Here is a 20,573-nt window from a genome sequence, read left to right as displayed (position 1 = left end):
CAGGACTTCCCTGCTGATCTCCGAGACACATGGAGATAGGTGTGCAGCGTATCCAGTGAAGCAAGTCATTGTGCGTTGTGCCATGATGCAGTGAATTACTTCACCTTCTAGACCCTGCGCTTTTATTGTGAGAGGCAGTCCATTATTCTATTCCTATTACCAGTCAAGCTCACCACTTCTTTTGGCCAGGTCACACAACTCCAAGTTAAGAATGTGCTGTTGCACACAAATTGGAGGGAGTTTGAAATTTACAGACAGTTGCAACTATGAAGATTATTGAATTTTAGCAAGCGTCAAAGATGCCCAGCCGAGGCAATTAAGGAAATTAAATGTGTGCATAATCTGCCCCTATCTCTGAGGTTGAATGAATGTCTTTCAAATAGAAAGCCAGTCACTCAGCTCACTGACATGTGAGGGCATCTCCTGAATGGCCTTCCAGACAAAGTGAGCAAATAGGTGCATTTGCAAGGTTCACGAAGGCAGAATTGAGTGTTTGTCTGAAATTGCAATGCAAGGAGGAGGGAAAGCTTTGATCTGCAGTTTGCATCATGAAACGTTTAATTGAAAGTAGCACAGACTCCTGCTATGGAGTTCTGTTAATGGCTCAAAGTCTCACATAGCAGCAAAATGCAGAGTGAGATGAAGCGTCAAATCGCTACTGGCATGTGGGAAATAACCAGAAAAGAACAACTGCATGCGGCCTTTTCTTCGATAACTCAGCTGGTAGAGCGGAGAACTGTAGATCATTCAAACTGGCTTCCTTAGGTCACTGGTTCAATTCTGGCTCGAAGGAAGCTCCCCTTCCCTTTTTCAACAAAAAACATTCCAAGCGCAACTAAACACATGACACCCATTCAAACTTTTCTCTTTACATTACTCCTTTGCATATTCATCTACAGGCGCAGCAGCTCTTCTTTTCATTTTTCAAAACGTCCAGTACCTGGCTCTTTGCATTCTCTTCGGCACCTGCTGGCCACCAGGGTATTCCTTTGACTACAATGCATCCAAACTCCCAGAACACAATTCAAAGTACAAGTAGACATCTGTCAGTCGGATACACCAGCTCACTGCCCCTGCACAGTCATCCCAGCAGCAACTTTCAGCTCGTGTCTAATTCAATCCATATCATTGCACTCTTGGCTGCTTCTGTCATCATCCGAATTGAAATCCCTTCAGATGAAGCTCACCCGTTGCTTTGAGGACTTGCTGATGGAGACAAGCGCCTACTGTATTTGGGCAGCAGGCTGACACTAGCAGGACTTCCCTGCTGATCTCCGAGCCACTTGGAGATAGGTGTGCAGCGTAGCCAGTGAAGCAAGTCATTGTGCGTTGTGCCATGATGCAGTGAATTACTTCAACTTCTAGACCCTGCGCTTTTATTGTGAGAGGCAGTCCATTATTCTATTCCTATTACCAGTCAAGCTCACCTCTTCTTTTGGCCAGGTCACAGAGCTCCAAGTTAAGAATGTGCTGCTGCACACAAATTGGAGGGAGATTAAAATTTACAGACAGTTGCAACTATGAAGATTATTGAATTTTAGAAAGCGTCAAAGATGCACAGCCGTGGCATATAAGGAAATTAAATGTGTGCATGATCTGCCCCTATCTCTGAGGTTGAATGAATGTCTTTCAAATAGAAAGTCAGTCACTCATCTCACTGACATGTGAGGGCATCTCCTGAATGGCCTTCCAGACAAAGTCAGCAAATAGGTGCATTTGCAAGGTTCGCTGAGGCAGAATTGAGTGTTTGTCTGAAATTGCAATGCAAGGAGGAGGGAAAGCTTTGATCTGCAGTTTGCATCATGAAACGTTTCATTGAAAGTAGCACAGACTCTTGCTATGGAGTTCTGTTAATGGCTCAAAGTCTCACATAGCAGCAACATGCAGAGTGAGATGAAGCGTCAAATCGCTAATGGCATTTGAGAAATAACCAGAAAAGAACTACTGCATGTGGCCTCTCCTTCGATAGCTCAGCTGGTAGAGCGGAGGACTGTAGATTATTCAAACTGACATCCTTAGGTCGCTGGTTCAATTCCGGCTCGAAGGAAGCTCCCCTTCCCTTTTTCAACAAACAACATTCCAAGCGCAACTAAACGCATGACACCCATTCAAACTCTTCTCTTTACATTACTCCTTCGCATATTCATCTACAGGTGCAGCAGCCCTTCTTTTCATTTTTCAAAACGCCCAGAACCTGGATCTTTGCATTCTCTTCGGCACCTGCTGGCCACCAGGGTATTCCTTTCACTACAATGCATCCAAACTACTCAGAACACAATTCAAAGTACAAGTAGACATCTGTCAGTCGGACACACCTCCTCATTGCCCCTGCACAGTCATCCCAGCAGCAACTTTCAGCTCGTGTCTAATTCGATCCACATCATTGCACTCTCGGCTGCTACTGTCATCATCTAAATTGAAATCCCTTCAGATGAAGTTCACCCGTTGCTTTGTGGACTTGCTGATGGAGACAATCGTCTACTGTATTTGGGCAGCAGGCTGACACTAGCAGGACTTCCCTGCTGATCTCCGAGCCACTTGGAGATAGGTGTGCAGCGTAGCCAGTGAAGCAAGTCATTGTGCGTTGTGCCACGATGCAGTGAATTACTTCAACTTCTAGACCCTGCGCTTTTATTGTGAGAGGCAGTCCATTATTCTATTCCTATTACCAGTCAAGCTCACCACTTCTTTTGGCCAGGTCACACAACTCCAAGTTAAGAATGTGCTGTTGCACACAAATTGGAGGGAGTTTAAAATTTACAGACAGTTGCAACTATGAAGGTTATTGAATTTTAGCAAGCGTCAAAGATGCCCAGCCGAGGCAATTAAGGAAATTAAATGTGTGCATGATCTGCCCCTATCTCTGAGGTTGAATGAATGTCTTTCAAATAGAAAGCCAGTCACTCAGCTCACTGACATGTGAGGGCATCTCCTGAATGGCCTTCCAGACAAAGTGAGCAAATAGGTGCATTTGCAAGGTTCACGAAGGCAGAATTGAGTGTTTGTCTGAAATTGCAATGCAAGGAGGAGGGAAAGCTTTGATCTGCAGTTTGCATCATGAAACGTTTAATTGAAAGTAGCACAGACTCCTGCTATGGAGTTCTGTTAATGGCTCAAAGTCTCACATAGCAGCAAAATGCAGAGTGAGATGAAGCGTCAAATCGCTAATGGCATGTGGGAAATAACCAGAAAAGAACAACTGCATGCGGCCTTTTCTTCGATAACTCAGCTGGTAGAGCGGAGAACTGTAGATCATTCAAACTGGCTTCCTTAGGTCACTGGTTCAATTCTGGCTCGAAGGAAGCTCCCCTTCCCTTTTTCAACAAAAAACATTCCAAGCGCAACTAAACACATGACACCCATTCAAACTTTTCTCTTTACATTACTCCTTTGCATATTCATCTACAGGCGCAGCAGCTCTTCTTTTCATTTTTCAAAACGTCCAGTACCTGGCTCTTTGCATTCTCTTCGGCACCTGCTGGCCACCAGGGTATTCCTTTGACTACAATGCATCCAAACTCCCAGAACACAATTCAAAGTACAAGTAGACATCTGTCAGTCGGATACACCAGCTCACTGCCCCTGCACAGTCATCCCAGCAGCAACTTTCAGCTCGTGTCTAATTCAATCCCTATCATTGCACTCTTGGCTGCTTCTGTCATCATCCGAATTGAAATCCCTTCAGATGAAGCTCACCCGTTGCTTTGAGGACTTGCTGATGGAGACAAGCGTCTACTGTATTTGGGCAGCAGGCTGACACTAGCAGGTCTTCCCTGCTGATCTCCGAGCCACTTGGAGATAGGTGTGCAGCGTAGCCAGTGAAGCAAGTCATTGTGCGTTGTGCCATGATGCAGTGAATTACTTCAACTTCTAGACCCTGCGCTTTTATTGTGAGAGGCAGTCCATTATTCTATTCCTAATACCAGTCAAGCTCACCTCTTCTTTTGGCCAGGTCACAGAGCTCCAAGTTAAGAATGTGCTGCTGCACACAAATTGGAGGGAGATTAAAATTTACAGACAGTTGCAACTATGAAGATTATTGAATTTTAGAAAGCGTCAAAGATGCACAGCCGTGGCATATAAGGAAATTAAATGTGTGCATGATCTGCCCCTATCTCTGAGGTTGAATGAATGTCTTTCAAATAGAAAGTCAGTCACTCAGCTCACTGACATGTGAGGGCATCTCCTGAATGGCCTTCCAGACAAAGTCAGCAAATAGGTGCATTTGCAAGGTTCGCTAAGGCAGAATTGAGTGTTTGTCTGAAATTGCAATGCAAGGAGGAGGGAAAGCTTTGATCTGCAGTTTGCATCATGAAACGTTTAATTGAAAGTAGCACAGACTCCTGCTATGGAGTTCTGTTAATGGCTCAAAGTCTCACATAGCAGCAAAATGCAGAGTGAGATGAAGCGTCAAATCGCTAATGGCATGTGGGAAATAACCAGAAAAGAACAACTGCATGCGGCCTTTTCTTCGATAACTCAGCTGGTAGAGCGGAGAACTGTAGATCATTCAAACTGGCTTCCTTAGGTCACTGGTTCAATTCTGGCTCGAAGGAAGCTCCCCTTCCCTTTTTCAACAAAAAACATTCCAAGCGCAACTAAACACATGACACCCATTCAAACTTTTCTCTTTACATTACTCCTTTGCATATTCATCTACAGGCGCAGCAGCTCTTCTTTTCATTTTTCAAAACGTCCAGTACCTGGCTCTTTGCATTCTCTTCGGCACCTGCTGGCCACCAGGGTATTCCTTTGACTACAATGCATCCAAACTCCCAGAACACAATTCAAAGTACAAGTAGACATCTGTCAGTCGGATACACCAGCTCACTGCCCCTGCACAGTCATCCCAGCAGCAACTTTCAGCTCGTGTCTAATTCAATCCATATCATTGCACTCTTGGCTGCTTCTGTCATCATCCGAATTGAAATCCCTTCAGATGAAGCTCACCCGTTGCTTTGAGGACTTGCTGATGGAGACAAGCGCCTACTGTATTTGGCCAGCAGGCTGACACTAGCAGGACTTCCCTGCTGATCTCCGAGCCACTTGGAGATAGGTGTGCAGCGTAGCCAGTGAAGCAAGTCATTGTGCGTTGTGCCATGATGCAGTGAATTACTTCAACTTCTAGACCCTGCGCTTTTATTGTGAGAGGCAGTCCATTATTCTATTCCTATTACCAGTCAAGCTCACCTCTTCTTTTGGCCAGGTCACAGAGCTCCAAGTTAAGAATGTGCTGCTGCACACAAATTGGAGGGAGATTAAAATTTACAGACAGTTGCAACTATGAAGATTATTGAATTTTAGAAAGCGTCAAAGATGCACAGCCGTGGCATATAAGGAAATTAAATGTGTGCATGATCTGCCCCTATCTCTGAGGTTGAATGAATGTCTTTCAAATAGAAAGTCAGTCACTCATCTCACTGACATGTGAGGGCATCTCCTGAATGGCCTTCCAGACAAAGTCAGCAAATAGGTGCATTTGCAAGGTTCGCTGAGGCAGAATTGAGTGTTTGTCTGAAATTGCAATGCAAGGAGGAGGGAAAGCTTTGATCTGCAGTTTGCATCATGAAACGTTTCATTGAAAGTAGCACAGACTCTTGCTATGGAGTTCTGTTAATGGCTCAAAGTCTCACATAGCAGCAACATGCAGAGTGAGATGAAGCGTCAAATCGCTAATGGCATTTGAGAAATAACCAGAAAAGAACTACTGCATGTGGCCTCTCCTTCGATAGCTCAGCTGGTAGAGTGGAGGACTGTAGATCATTCAAACTGACATCCTTAGGTCGCTGGTTCAATTCCGGCTCGAAGGAAGCTCCCCTTCCCTTTTTCAACAAACAACATTCCAAGCGCAACTAAACGCATGACACCCAATCAAACTCTTCTCTTTACATTACTCCTTCGCATATTCATCTACAGGTGCAGCAGCCCTTCTTTTCATTTTTCAAAACGCCCAGAACCTGGATCTTTGCATTCTCTTCGGCACCTGCTGGCCACCAGGGTATTCCTTTGACTACAATGCATCCAAACTACTCAGAACACAATTCAAAGTACAAGTAGACATCTGTCAGTCGGACACACCTCCTCATTGCCCCTGCACAGTCATCCCAGCAGCAACTTTCAGCTCGTGTCTAATTCGATCCACATCATTGCACTCTCGGCTGCTACTGTCATCATCTAAATTGAAATCCCTTCAGATGAAGTTCACCCGTTGCTTTGTGGACTTGCTGATGGAGACAATCGTCTACTGTATTTGGGCAGCAGGCTGACACTAGCAGGACTTCCCTGCTGATCTCCGAGCCACTTGGAGATAGGTGTGCAGCGTAGCCAGTGAAGCAAGTCATTGTGCGTTGTGCCACGATGCAGTGAATTACTTCAACTTCTAGACCCTGCGCTTTTATTGTGAGAGGCAGTCCATTATTCTATTCCTATTACCAGTCAAGCTCACCACTTCTTTTGGCCAGGTCACACAACTCCAAGTTAAGAATGTGCTGTTGCACACAAATTGGAGGGAGTTTAAAATTTACAGACAGTTGCAACTATGAAGGTTATTGAATTTTAGCAAGCGTCAAAGATGCCCAGCCGAGGCAATTAAGGAAATTAAATGTGTGCATGATCTGCCCCTATCTCTGAGGTTGAATGAATGTCTTTCAAATAGAAAGCCAGTCACTCAGCTCACTGACATGTGAGGGCATCTCCTGAATGGCCTTCCAGACAAAGTGAGCAAATAGGTGCATTTGCAAGGTTCACGAAGGCAGAATTGAGTGTTTGTCTGAAATTGCAATGCAAGGAGGAGGGAAAGCTTTGATCTGCAGTTTGCATCATGAAACGTTTAATTGAAAGTAGCACAGACTCCTGCTATGGAGTTCTGTTAATGGCTCAAAGTCTCACATAGCAGCAAAATGCAGAGTGAGATGAAGCGTCAAATCGCTAATGGCATGTGGGAAATAACCAGAAAAGAACAACTGCATGCGGCCTTTTCTTCGATAACTCAGCTGGTAGAGCGGAGAACTGTAGATCATTCAAACTGGCTTCCTTAGGTCACTGGTTCAATTCTGGCTCGAAGGAAGCTCCCCTTCCCTTTTTCAACAAAAAACATTCCAAGCGCAACTAAACACATGACACCCATTCAAACTTTTCTCTTTACATTACTCCTTTGCATATTCATCTACAGGCGCAGCAGCTCTTCTTTTCATTTTTCAAAACGTCCAGTACCTGGCTCTTTGCATTCTCTTCGGCACCTGCTGGCCACCAGGGTATTCCTTTGACTACAATGCATCCAAACTCCCAGAACACAATTCAAAGTACAAGTAGACATCTGTCAGTCGGATACACCAGCTCACTGCCCCTGCACAGTCATCCCAGCAGCAACTTTCAGCTCGTGTCTAATTCAATCCCTATCATTGCACTCTTGGCTGCTTCTGTCATCATCCGAATTGAAATCCCTTCAGATGAAGCTCACCCGTTGCTTTGAGGACTTGCTGATGGAGACAAGCGTCTACTGTATTTGGGCAGCAGGCTGACACTAGCAGGACTTCCCTGCTGATCTCCGAGCCACTTGGAGATAGGTGTGCAGCGTAGCCAGTGAAGCAAGTCATTGTGCGTTGTGCCATGATGCAGTGAATTACTTCAACTTCTAGACCCTGCGCTTTTATTGTGAGAGGCAGTCCATTATTCTATTCCTAATACCAGTCAAGCTCACCTCTTCTTTTGGCCAGGTCACAGAGCTCCAAGTTAAGAATGTGCTGCTGCACACAAATTGGAGGGAGATTAAAATTTACAGACAGTTGCAACTATGAAGATTATTGAATTTTAGAAAGCGTCAAAGATGCACAGCCGTGGCATATAAGGAAATTAAATGTGTGCATGATCTGCCCCTATCTCTGAGGTTGAATGAATGTCTTTCAAATAGAAAGTCAGTCACTCAGCTCACTGACATGTGAGGGCATCTCCTGAATGGCCTTCCAGACAAAGTCAGCAAATAGGTACATTTGCAAGGTTCGCTAGGGCAGAATTGAGTGTTTGTCTGAAATTGCAATGCAAGGAGGAGGGAAAGCTTTGATCTGCAGTTTGCATCATGAAACGTTTCATTGAAAGTAGCACAGACTCTTGCTATGGAGTTCTGTTAATGGCTCAAAGTCTCACATAGCAGCAACATGCAGAGTGAGATGAAGCGTCAAATCGCTAATGGCATGTGAGAAATAACCAGAAAAGAACAACTGCATGTGGCCTCTCCTTCGATAGCTCAGCTGGAGGAGCGGAGGACTGTAGATCATTCAAACTGACATCCTTAGGTCGCTGGTTCAATTCTGGCTCGAATGGAAGCTCCCCTTCCCTTATTCAACAAACAACATTCCAAGCGCAACTAAACGCATGACACCCATTCAAACTCTTCTCTTTACATTACTCCTTCGCATATTCATCGACAGGTGCAGCAGCCCTTCTTTTCATTTTTCAAAACGCCCAGAACCTGGATCTTTGCATTCTCTTCGGCACCTGCTGGCCACCAGGGTATTCCTTTCACTACAATGCATCCAAACTCCCAGAACACAATTCAAAGTACAAGTAGACTTCTGTCAGTCGGACACACCTCCTCATTGCCCCTGCACAGTCATCCCAGCAGCAACTTTCAGCTCGTGTCTAATTCAATCCATATCATTGCACTCTCGGCTGCTTCTGTCATCATCCGAATTGAAATCCCTTCAGATGAAGCTCACCCGTTGCTTTGTGGACTTGCTGATGGAGACAAGCGTCTACTGTATTTGGGCAGCAGGCTGACACTAGCAGGACTTCCCTGCTGATCTCCGAGACACTTGGAGATAGGTGTGCAACGTAGCCAGTGAAGCAAGTCATTGTGCGTTGTGCCACGATGCAGTGAATTACTTCAACTTCTAGACCCTGCGGTTTTATTGTGAGAGGCAGTCCATTATTCTATTCCTATTACCAGTCAAGCTCACCACTTCTTTTGGCCAGGTCACAGAGCTCCAAGTTAAGAATGTGCTGTTGCACACAAATTGGAGGGAGTTTAAAATTTACAGACAGTTGCAACTATGAAGGTTATTGAATTTTAGCAAGCGTCAAAGATGCCCAGCCGAGGCAATTAAGGAAATTAAATGTGTGCATGATCTGCCCCTATCTCTGAGGTTGAATGAATGTCTTTCAAATAGAAAGCCAGTCACTCAGCTCACTGACATGTGAGGGCATCTCCTGAATGGCCTTCCAGACAAAGTGAGCAAATAGGTGCATTTGCAAGGTTCACGAAGGCAGAATTGAGTGTTTGTCTGAAATTGCAATGCAAGGAGGAGGGAAAGCTTTGATCTGCAGTTTGCATCATGAAACGTTTAATTGAAAGTAGCACAGACTCCTGCTATGGAGTTCTGTTAATGGCTCAAAGTCTCACATAGCAGCAAAATGCAGAGTGAGATGAAGCGTCAAATCGCTAATGGCATGTGGGAAATAACCAGAAAAGAACAACTGCATGCGGCCTTTTCTTCGATAACTCAGCTGGTAGAGCGGAGAACTGTAGATCATTCAAACTGGCTTCCTTAGGTCACTGGTTCAATTCTGGCTCGAAGGAAGCTCCCCTTCCCTTTTTCAACAAAAAACATTCCAAGCGCAACTAAACACATGACACCCATTCAAACTTTTCTCTTTACATTACTCCTTTGCATATTCATCTACAGGCGCAGCAGCTCTTCTTTTCATTTTTCAAAACGTCCAGTACCTGGCTCTTTGCATTCTCTTCGGCACCTGCTGGCCACCAGGGTATTCCTTTGACTACAATGCATCCAAACTCCCAGAACACAATTCAAAGTACAAGTAGACATCTGTCAGTCGGATACACCAGCTCACTGCCCCTGCACAGTCATCCCAGCAGCAACTTTCAGCTCGTGTCTAATTCAATCCATATCATTGCACTCTTGGCTGCTTCTGTCATCATCCGAATTGAAATCCCTTCAGATGAAGCTCACCCGTTGCTTTGAGGACTTGCTGATGGAGACAAGCGCCTACTGTATTTGGCCAGCAGGCTGACACTAGCAGGACTTCCCTGCTGATCTCCGAGCCACTTGGAGATAGGTGTGCAGCGTAGCCAGTGAAGCAAGTCATTGTGCGTTGTGCCATGATGCAGTGAATTACTTCAACTTCTAGACCCTGCGCTTTTATTGTGAGAGGCAGTCCATTATTCTATTCCTATTACCAGTCAAGCTCACCTCTTCTTTTGGCCAGGTCACAGAGCTCCAAGTTAAGAATGTGCTGCTGCACACAAATTGGAGGGAGATTAAAATTTACAGACAGTTGCAACTATGAAGATTATTGAATTTTAGAAAGCGTCAAAGATGCACAGCCGTGGCATATAAGGAAATTAAATGTGTGCATGATCTGCCCCTATCTCTGAGGTTGAATGAATGTCTTTCAAATAGAAAGTCAGTCACTCATCTCACTGACATGTGAGGGCATCTCCTGAATGGCCTTCCAGACAAAGTCAGCAAATAGGTGCATTTGCAAGGTTCGCTGAGGCAGAATTGAGTGTTTGTCTGAAATTGCAATGCAAGGAGGAGGGAAAGCTTTGATCTGCAGTTTGCATCATGAAACGTTTCATTGAAAGTAGCACAGACTCTTGCTATGGAGTTCTGTTAATGGCTCAAAGTCTCACATAGCAGCAACATGCAGAGTGAGATGAAGCGTCAAATCGCTAATGGCATTTGAGAAATAACCAGAAAAGAACTACTGCATGTGGCCTCTCCTTCGATAGCTCAGCTGGTAGAGCGGAGGACTGTAGATCATTCAAACTGACATCCTTAGGTCGCTGGTTCAATTCCGGCTCGAAGGAAGCTCCCCTTCCCTTTTTCAACAAACAACATTCCAAGCGCAACTAAACGCATGACACCCATTCAAACTCTTCTCTTTACATTACTCCTTCGCATATTCATCTACAGGTGCAGCAGCCCTTCTTTTCATTTTTCAAAACGCCCAGAACCTGGATCTTTGCATTCTCTTCGGCACCTGCTGGCCACCAGGGTATTCCTTTCACTACAATGCATCCAAACTACTCAGAACACAATTCAAAGTACAAGTAGACATCTGTCAGTCGGACACACCTCCTCATTGCCCCTGCACAGTCATCCCAGCAGCAACTTTCAGCTCGTGTCTAATTCGATCCACATCATTGCACTCTCGGCTGCTACTGTCATCATCTAAATTGAAATCCCTTCAGATGAAGTTCACCCGTTGCTTTGTGGACTTGCTGATGGAGACAATCGTCTACTGTATTTGGGCAGCAGGCTGACACTAGCAGGACTTCCCTGCTGATCTCCGAGCCACTTGGAGATAGGTGTGCAGCGTAGCCAGTGAAGCAAGTCATTGTGCGTTGTGCCACGATGCAGTGAATTACTTCAACTTCTAGACCCTGCGCTTTTATTGTGAGAGGCAGTCCATTATTCTATTCCTATTACCAGTCAAGCTCACCACTTCTTTTGGCCAGGTCACACAACTCCAAGTTAAGAATGTGCTGTTGCACACAAATTGGAGGGAGTTTAAAATTTACAGACAGTTGCAACTATGAAGGTTATTGAATTTTAGCAAGCGTCAAAGATGCCCAGCCGAGGCAATTAAGGAAATTAAATGTGTGCATGATCTGCCCCTATCTCTGAGGTTGAATGAATGTCTTTCAAATAGAAAGCCAGTCACTCAGCTCACTGACATGTGAGGGCATCTCCTGAATGGCCTTCCAGACAAAGTGAGCAAATAGGTGCATTTGCAAGGTTCACGAAGGCAGAATTGAGTGTTTGTCTGAAATTGCAATGCAAGGAGGAGGGAAAGCTTTGATCTGCAGTTTGCATCATGAAACGTTTAATTGAAAGTAGCACAGACTCCTGCTATGGAGTTCTGTTAATGGCTCAAAGTCTCACATAGCAGCAAAATGCAGAGTGAGATGAAGCGTCAAATCGCTAATGGCATGTGGGAAATAACCAGAAAAGAACAACTGCATGCGGCCTTTTCTTCGATAACTCAGCTGGTAGAGCGGAGAACTGTAGATCATTCAAACTGGCTTCCTTAGGTCACTGGTTCAATTCTGGCTCGAAGGAAGCTCCCCTTCCCTTTTTCAACAAAAAACATTCCAAGCGCAACTAAACACATGACACCCATTCAAACTTTTCTCTTTACATTACTCCTTTGCATATTCATCTACAGGCGCAGCAGCTCTTCTTTTCATTTTTCAAAACGTCCAGTACCTGGCTCTTTGCATTCTCTTCGGCACCTGCTGGCCACCAGGGTATTCCTTTGACTACAATGCATCCAAACTCCCAGAACACAATTCAAAGTACAAGTAGACATCTGTCAGTCGGATACACCAGCTCACTGCCCCTGCACAGTCATCCCAGCAGCAACTTTCAGCTCGTGTCTAATTCAATCCATATCATTGCACTCTTGGCTGCTTCTGTCATCATCCGAATTGAAATCCCTTCAGATGAAGCTCACCCGTTGCTTTGAGGACTTGCTGATGGAGACAAGCGCCGACTGTATTTGGGCAGCAGGCTGACACTAGCAGGACTTCCCTGCTGATCTCCGAGCCACTTGGAGATAGGTGTGCAGCGTAGCCAGTGAAGCAAGTCATTGTGCGTTGTGCCATGATGCAGTGAATTACTTCAACTTCTAGACCCTGCGCTTTTATTGTGAGAGGCAGTCCATTATTCTATTCCTATTACCAGTCAAGCTCACCTCTTCTTTTGGCCAGGTCACAGAGCTCCAAGTTAAGAATGTGCTGCTGCACACAAATTGGAGGGAGATTAAAATTTACAGACAGTTGCAACTATGAAGATTATTGAATTTTAGAAAGCGTCAAAGATGCACAGCCGTGGCATATAAGGAAATTAAATGTGTGCATGATCTGCCCCTATCTCTGAGGTTGAATGAATGTCTTTCAAATAGAAAGTCAGTCACTCATCTCACTGACATGTGAGGGCATCTCCTGAATGGCCTTCCAGACAAAGTCAGCAAATAGGTGCATTTGCAAGGTTCGCTGAGGCAGAATTGAGTGTTTGTCTGAAATTGCAATGCAAGGAGGAGGGAAAGCTTTGATCTGCAGTTTGCATCATGAAACGTTTCATTGAAAGTAGCACAGACTCTTGCTATGGAGTTCTGTTAATGGCTCAAAGTCTCACATAGCAGCAACATGCAGAGTGAGATGAAGCGTCAAATCGCTAATGGCATTTGAGAAATAACCAGAAAAGAACTACTGCATGTGGCCTCTCCTTCGATAGCTCAGCTGGTAGAGCGGAGGACTGTAGATCATTCAAACTGACATCCTTAGGTCGCTGGTTCAATTCCGGCTCGAAGGAAGCTCCCCTTCCCTTTTTCAACAAACAACATTCCAAGCGCAACTAAACGCATGACACCCATTCAAACTCTTCTCTTTACATTACTCCTTCGCATATTCATCTACAGGTGCAGCAGCCCTTCTTTTCATTTTTCAAAACGCCCAGAACCTGGATCTTTGCATTCTCTTCGGCACCTGCTGGCCACCAGGGTATTCCTTTCACTACAATGCATCCAAACTACTCAGAACACAATTCAAAGTACAAGTAGACATCTGTCAGTCGGACACACCTCCTCATTGCCCCTGCACAGTCATCCCAGCAGCAACTTTCAGCTCGTGTCTAATTCGATCCACATCATTGCACTCTCGGCTGCTACTGTCATCATCGAAATTGAAATCACTTCAGATGAAGTTCACCCGTTGCTTTGTGGACTTGCTGATGGAGACAAGCGCCTACTGTATTTGGGCAGCAGGCTGACACTAGCAGGACTTCCCTGCTGATCTCCGAGCCACTTGGAGATAGGTGTGCAGCGTAGCCAGTGAAGCAAGTCATTGTGCGTTGTGCCATGATGCAGTGAATTACTTCAACTTCTAGACCCTGCGCTTTTATTGTGAGAGGCAGTCCATTATTCTATTCCTATTACCAGTCAAGCTCACCACTTCTTTTGGCCAGGTCACACAACTCCAAGTTAAGAATGTGCTGTTGCACACAAATTGGAGGGAGTTTAAAATTTACAGACAGTTGCAACTATGAAGGTTATTGAATTTTAGCAAGCGTCAAAGATGCCCAGCCGAGGCAATTAAGGAAATTAAATGTGTGCATGATCTGCCCCTATCTCTGAGGTTGAATGAATGTCTTTCAAATAGAAAGCCAGTCACTCAGCTCACTGACATGTGAGGGCATCTCCTGAATGGCCTTCCAGACAAAGTGAGCAAATAGGTGCATTTGCAAGGTTCACGAAGGCAGAATTGAGTGTTTGTCTGAAATTGCAATGCAAGGAGGAGGGAAAGCTTTGATCTGCAGTTTGCATCATGAAACGTTTAATTGAAAGTAGCACAGACTCCTGCTATGGAGTTCTGTTAATGGCTCAAAGTCTCACATAGCAGCAAAATGCAGAGTGAGATGAAGCGTCAAATCGCTAATGGCATGTGGGAAATAACCAGAAAAGAACAACTGCATGCGGCCTTTTCTTCGATAACTCAGCTGGTAGAGCGGAGAACTGTAGATCATTCAAACTGGCTTCCTTAGGTCACTGGTTCAATTCTGGCTCGAAGGAAGCTCCCCTTCCCTTTTTCAACAAAAAACATTCCAAGCGCAACTAAACACATGACACCCATTCAAACTTTTCTCTTTACATTACTCCTTTGCATATTCATCTACAGGCGCAGCAGCTCTTCTTTTCATTTTTCAAAACGTCCAGTACCTGGCTCTTTGCATTCTCTTCGGCACCTGCTGGCCACCAGGGTATTCCTTTGACTACAATGCATCCAAACTCCCAGAACACAATTCAAAGTACAAGTAGACATCTGTCAGTCGGATACACCAGCTCACTGCCCCTGCACAGTCATCCCAGCAGCAACTTTCAGCTCGTGTCTAATTCAATCCATATCATTGCACTCTTGGCTGCTTCTGTCATCATCCGAATTGAAATCCCTTCAGATGAAGCTCACCCGTTGCTTTGAGGACTTGCTGATGGAGACAAGCGCCTACTGTATTTGGCCAGCAGGCTGACACTAGCAGGACTTCCCTGCTGATCTCCGAGCCACTTGGAGATAGGTGTGCAGCGTAGCCAGTGAAGCAAGTCATTGTGCGTTGTGCCATGATGCAGTGAATTACTTCAACTTCTAGACCCTGCGCTTTTATTGTGAGAGGCAGTCCATTATTCTATTCCTATTACCAGTCAAGCTCACCTCTTCTTTTGGCCAGGTCACAGAGCTCCAAGTTAAGAATGTGCTGCTGCACACAAATTGGAGGGAGATTAAAATTTACAGACAGTTGCAACTATGAAGATTATTGAATTTTAGAAAGCGTCAAAGATGCACAGCCGTGGCATATAAGGAAATTAAATGTGTGCATGATCTGCCCCTATCTCTGAGGTTGAATGAATGTCTTTCAAATAGAAAGTCAGTCACTCATCTCACTGACATGTGAGGGCATCTCCTGAATGGCCTTCCAGACAAAGTCAGCAAATAGGTGCATTTGCAAGGTTCGCTGAGGCAGAATTGAGTGTTTGTCTGAAATTGCAATGCAAGGAGGAGGGAAAGCTTTGATCTGCAGTTTGCATCATGAAACGTTTCATTGAAAGTAGCACAGACTCTTGCTATGGAGTTCTGTTAATGGCTCAAAGTCTCACATAGCAGCAACATGCAGAGTGAGATGAAGCGTCAAATCGCTAATGGCATTTGAGAAATAACCAGAAAAGAACTACTGCATGTGGCCTCTCCTTCGATAGCTCAGCTGGTAGAGCGGAGGACTGTAGATCATTCAAACTGACATCCTTAGGTCGCTGGTTCAATTCCGGCTCGAAGGAAGCTCCCCTTCCCTTTTTCAACAAACAACATTCCAAGCGCAACTAAACGCATGACACCCATTCAAACTCTTCTCTTTACATTACTCCTTCGCATATTCATCTACAGGTGCAGCAGCCCTTCTTTTCATTTTTCAAAACGCCCAGAACCTGGATCTTTGCATTCTCTTCGGCACCTGCTGGCCACCAGGGTATTCCTTTCACTACAATGCATCCAAACTACTCAGAACACAATTCAAAGTACAAGTAGACATCTGTCAGTCGGACACACCTCCTCATTGCCCCTGCACAGTCATCCCAGCAGCAACTTTCAGCTCGTGTCTAATTCGATCCACATCATTGCACTCTCGGCTGCTACTGTCATCATCTAAATTGAAATCCCTTCAGATGAAGTTCACCCGTTGCTTTGTGGACTTGCTGATGGAGACAATCGTCTACTGTATTTGGGCAGCAGGCTGACACTAGCAGGACTTCCCTGCTGATCTCCGAGCCACTTGGAGATAGGTGTGCAGCGTAGCCAGTGAAGCAAGTCATTGTGCGTTGTGCCACGATGCAGTGAATTACTTCAACTTCTAGACCCTGCGCTTTTATTGTGAGAGGCAGTCCATTATTCTATTCCTATTACCAGTCAAGCTCACCACTTCTTTTGGCCAGGTCACACAACTCCAAGTTAAGAATGTGCTGTTGCACACAAATTGGAGGGAGTTTAAAATTTACAGACAGTTGCAACTATGAAGGTTATTGAATTTTAGCAAGCGTCAAAGATGCCCAGCCGAGGCAATTAAGGAAATTAAATGTGTGCATGATCTGCCCCTATCTCTGAGGTTGAATGAATGTCTTTCAAATAGAAAGCCAGTCACTCAGCTCACTGACATGTGAGGGCATCTCCTGAATGGCCTTCCAGACAAAGTGAGCAAATAGGTGCATTTGCAAGGTTCACGAAGGCAGAATTGGGTGTTTGTCTGAAATTGCAATGCAAGGAGGAGGGAAAGCTTTGATCTGCAGTTTGCATCATGAAACGTTTAATTGAAAGCAGCACAGACTCCTGCTATGGAGTTCTGTTAATGGCTCAAAGTCTCACATAGCAGCAAAATGCAGAGTGAGATGAAGCGTCAAATCGCTAATGGCATGTGGGAAATAACCAGAAAAGAACAACTGCATGCGGCCTTTTCTTCGATAACTCAGCTGGTAGAGCGGAGAACTGTAGATCATTCAAACTGGCTTCCTTAGGTCACTGGTTCAATTCTGGCTCGAAGGAAGCTCCCCTTCCCTTTTTCAACAAAAAACATGCCAAGCGCAACTAAACACATGACACCCATTCAAACTTTTCTCTTTACATTACTCCTTTGCATATTCATCTACAGGCGCAGCAGCTCTTCTTTTCATTTTTCAAAACGCCCAGTACCTGGCTCTTTGCATTCTCTTCGGCACCTGCTGGCCACCAGGGTATTCCTTTGACTACAATGCATCCAAACTCCCAGAACACAATTCAAAGTACAAGTAGACATCTGTCAGTCGGATACACCAGCTCACTGCCCCTGCACAGTCATCCCAGCAGCAACTTTCAGCTCGTGTCTAATTCAATCCATATCATTGCACTCTTGGCTGCTTCTGTCATCATCCGAATTGAAATCCCTTCAGGTGAAGCTCACCCGTTGCTTTGAGGACTTGCTGATGGAGACAAGCGTCTACTGTATTTGGGCAGCAGGCTGACACTAGCAGGACTTCCCTGCTGATCTCCGAGCCATTTGGAGATAGGTGTGCAGCGTAGCCAGTGAAGCAAGTCATTGTGCGTTGTGCCATGATGCAGTGAATTACTTCAACTTCTAGACCCTGCGCTTTTATTGTGAGAGGCAGTCCATTATTCTATTCCTATTACCAGTCAAGCTCACCTCTTCTTTTGGCCAGGTCACAGAGCTCCAAGTTAAGAATGTGCTGCTGCACACAAATTGGAGGGAGATTAAAATTTACAGACAGTTGCAACTATGAAGATTATTGAATTTTAGAAAGCGTCAAAGATGCACAGCCGTGGCATATAAGGAAATTAAATGTGTGCATGATCTGCCCCTATCTCTGAGGTTGAATGAATGTCTTTCAAATAGAAAGTCAGTCACTCATCTCACTGACATGTGAGGGCATCTCCTGAATGGCCTTCCAGACAAAGTCAGCAAATAGGTGCATTTGCAAGGTTCGCTGAGGCAGAATTGAGTGTTTGTCTGAAATTGCAATGCAAGGAGGAGGGAAAGCTTTGATCTGCAGTTTGCATCATGAAACGTTTCATTGAAAGTAGCACAGACTCTTGCTATGGAGTTCTGTTAATGGCTCAAAGTCTCACATAGCAGCAACATGCAGAGTGAGATGAAGCGTCAAATCGCTAATGGTATTTGAGAAATAACCAGAAAAGAACTACGGCATGTGGCCTCTCCTTTGATAGCTCAGCTGGTAGAGCGGAGAACTGTAGATCATTCAAACTGGCTTCCTTAGGTCACTGGTTCAATTCTGGCTCGAAGGAAGCTCCCCTTCCCTTTTTCAACAAAAAACATTCCAAGCGCAACTAAACACATGACACCCATTCAAACTTTTCTCTTTACATTACTCCTTTGCATATTCATCTACAGGCGCAGCAGCTCTTCTTTTCATTTTTCAAAACGTCCAGTACCTGGCTATTTGCATTCTCTTCGGCACCTGCTGGCCACCAGGGTATTCCTTTGACTACAATGCATCCAAACTCCCAGAACACAATTCAAAGTACAAGTAGACATCTGTCAGTCGGATACACCAGCTCACTGCCCCTGCACAGTCATCCCAGCAGCAACTTTCAGCTCGTGTCTAATTCAATCCATATCATTGCACTCTTGGCTGCTTCTGTCATCATCCGAATTGAAATCCCTTCAGATGAAGCTCACCCGTTGCTTTGAGGACTTGCTGATGGAGACAAGCGCCTACTGTATTTGGGCAGCAGGCTGACACTAGCAGGACTTCCCTGCTGATCTCCGAGCCACTTGGAGATAGGTGTGCAGCGTAGCCAGTGAAGCAAGTCATTGTGCGTTGTGCCATGATGCAGTGAATTACTTCAACTTCTAGACCCTGCGCTTTTATTGTGAGAGGCAGTCCATTATTCTATTCCTATTACCAGTCAAGCTCACCACTTCTTTTGGCCAGGTCACACAACTCCAAGTTAAGAATGTGCTGTTGCACACAAATTGGAGGGAGTTTAAAATTTACAGACAGTTGCAACTATGAAGGTTATTGAATTTTAGCAAGCGTCAAAGATGCCCAGCCGAGGCAATTAAGGAAATTAAATGTGTGCATGATCTGCCCCTATCTCTGAGGTTGAATGAATGTCTTTCAAATAGAAAGCCAGTCACTCAGCTCACTGACATGTGAGGGCATCTCCTGAATGGCCTTCCAGACAAAGTGAGCAAATAGGTGCATTTGCAAGGTTCACGAAGGCAGAATTGAGTGTTTGTCTGAAATTGCAATGCAAGGAGGAGGGAAAGCTTTGATCTGCAGTTTGCATCATGAAACGTTTAATTGAAAGTAGCACAGACTCCTGCTATGGAGTTCTGTTAATGGCTCAAAGTCTCACATAGCAGCAAAATGCAGAGTGAGATGAAGCGTCAAATCGCTAATGGCATGTGGGAAATAACCAGAAAAGAACAACTGCATGCGGCCTTTTCTTCGATAACTCAGCTGGTAGAGCGGAGAACTGTAGATCATTCAAACTGGCTTCCTTAGGTCACTGGTTCAATTCTGGCTCGAAGGAAGCTCCCCTTCCCTTTTTCAACAAAAAACATTCCAAGCGCAACTAAACACATGACACCCATTCAAACTTTTCTCTTTACATTACTCCTTTGCATATTCATCTACAGGCGCAGCAGCTCTTCTTTTCATTTTTCAAAACGTCCAGTACCTGGCTCTTTGCATTCTCTTCGGCACCTGCTGGCCACCAGGGTATTCCTTTGACTACAATGCATCCAAACTCCCAGAACACAATTCAAAGTACAAGTAGACATCTGTCAGTCGGATACACCAGCTCACTGCCCCTGCACAGTCATCCCAGCAGCAACTTTCAGCTCGTGTCTAATTCAATCCCTATCATTGCACTCTTGGCTGCTTCTGTCATCATCCGAATTGAAATCCCTTCAGATGAAGCTCACCCGTTGCTTTGAGGACTTGCTGATGGAGACAAGCGTCTACTGTATTTGGGCAGCAGGCTGACACTAGCAGGACTTCCCTGCTGATCTCCGAGCCACTTGGAGATAGGTGTGCAGCGTAGCCAGTGAAGCAAGTCATTGTGCGTTGTGCCATGATGCAGTGAATTACTTCAACTTCTAGACCCTGCGCTTTTATTGTGAGAGGCAGTCCATTATTCTATTCCTAATACCAGTCAAGCTCACCTCTTCTTTTGGCCAGGTCACAGAGCTCCAAGTTAAGAATGTGCTGCTGCACACAAATTGGAGGGAGATTAAAATTTACAGACAGTTGCAACTATGAAGATTATTGAATTTTAGAAAGCGTCAAAGATGCACAGCCGTGGCATATAAGGAAATTAAATGTGTGCATGATCTGCCCCTATCTCTGAGGTTGAATGAATGTCTTTCAAATAGAAAGTCAGTCACTCAGCTCACTGACATGTGAGGGCATCTCCTGAATGGCCTTCCAGACAAAGTCAGCAAATAGGTGCATTTGCAAGGTTCGCTAAGGCAGAATTGAGTGTTTGTCTGAAA

The 20,573-nt window shown here is 45.0% G+C and overlaps 5 non-coding genes across 5 annotated transcripts; all 5 read left to right on the top strand.

Moving 5' to 3' along the window:
• Positions 1-1,959: 1,959 nt before the first annotated feature.
• trnay-gua (transfer RNA tyrosine (anticodon GUA)) lies at positions 1,960-2,047 on the top strand. Its single transcript is given in 2 exon segments — positions 1,960-1,996; positions 2,012-2,047. It is a non-coding gene; the product is annotated as a tRNA-Tyr (tRNA).
• Positions 2,048-5,722: 3,675 nt separating this feature from the next.
• On the top strand, positions 5,723-5,810 carry trnay-gua (transfer RNA tyrosine (anticodon GUA)). The gene is given in 2 exon segments: positions 5,723-5,759; positions 5,775-5,810. It is a non-coding gene; the product is annotated as a tRNA-Tyr (tRNA).
• A 4,930-nt stretch (positions 5,811-10,740) lies between these two features.
• On the top strand, positions 10,741-10,828 carry trnay-gua (transfer RNA tyrosine (anticodon GUA)). The gene is given in 2 exon segments: positions 10,741-10,777; positions 10,793-10,828. It is a non-coding gene; the product is annotated as a tRNA-Tyr (tRNA).
• Positions 10,829-13,249: 2,421 nt separating this feature from the next.
• On the top strand, positions 13,250-13,337 carry trnay-gua (transfer RNA tyrosine (anticodon GUA)). The gene is given in 2 exon segments: positions 13,250-13,286; positions 13,302-13,337. It is a non-coding gene; the product is annotated as a tRNA-Tyr (tRNA).
• A 2,421-nt stretch (positions 13,338-15,758) lies between these two features.
• trnay-gua (transfer RNA tyrosine (anticodon GUA)) lies at positions 15,759-15,846 on the top strand. Its single transcript is given in 2 exon segments — positions 15,759-15,795; positions 15,811-15,846. It is a non-coding gene; the product is annotated as a tRNA-Tyr (tRNA).
• Positions 15,847-20,573: the final 4,727 nt, after the last annotated feature.

The sequence above is a fragment of the Scyliorhinus torazame genome, chromosome 11 (assembly GCF_047496885.1).
Source record: "Scyliorhinus torazame isolate Kashiwa2021f chromosome 11, sScyTor2.1, whole genome shotgun sequence".
Lineage (NCBI taxonomy): Eukaryota > Metazoa > Chordata > Chondrichthyes > Carcharhiniformes > Scyliorhinidae > Scyliorhinus > Scyliorhinus torazame.
This window is presented reverse-complemented; position numbering and strand designations above follow the sequence as displayed.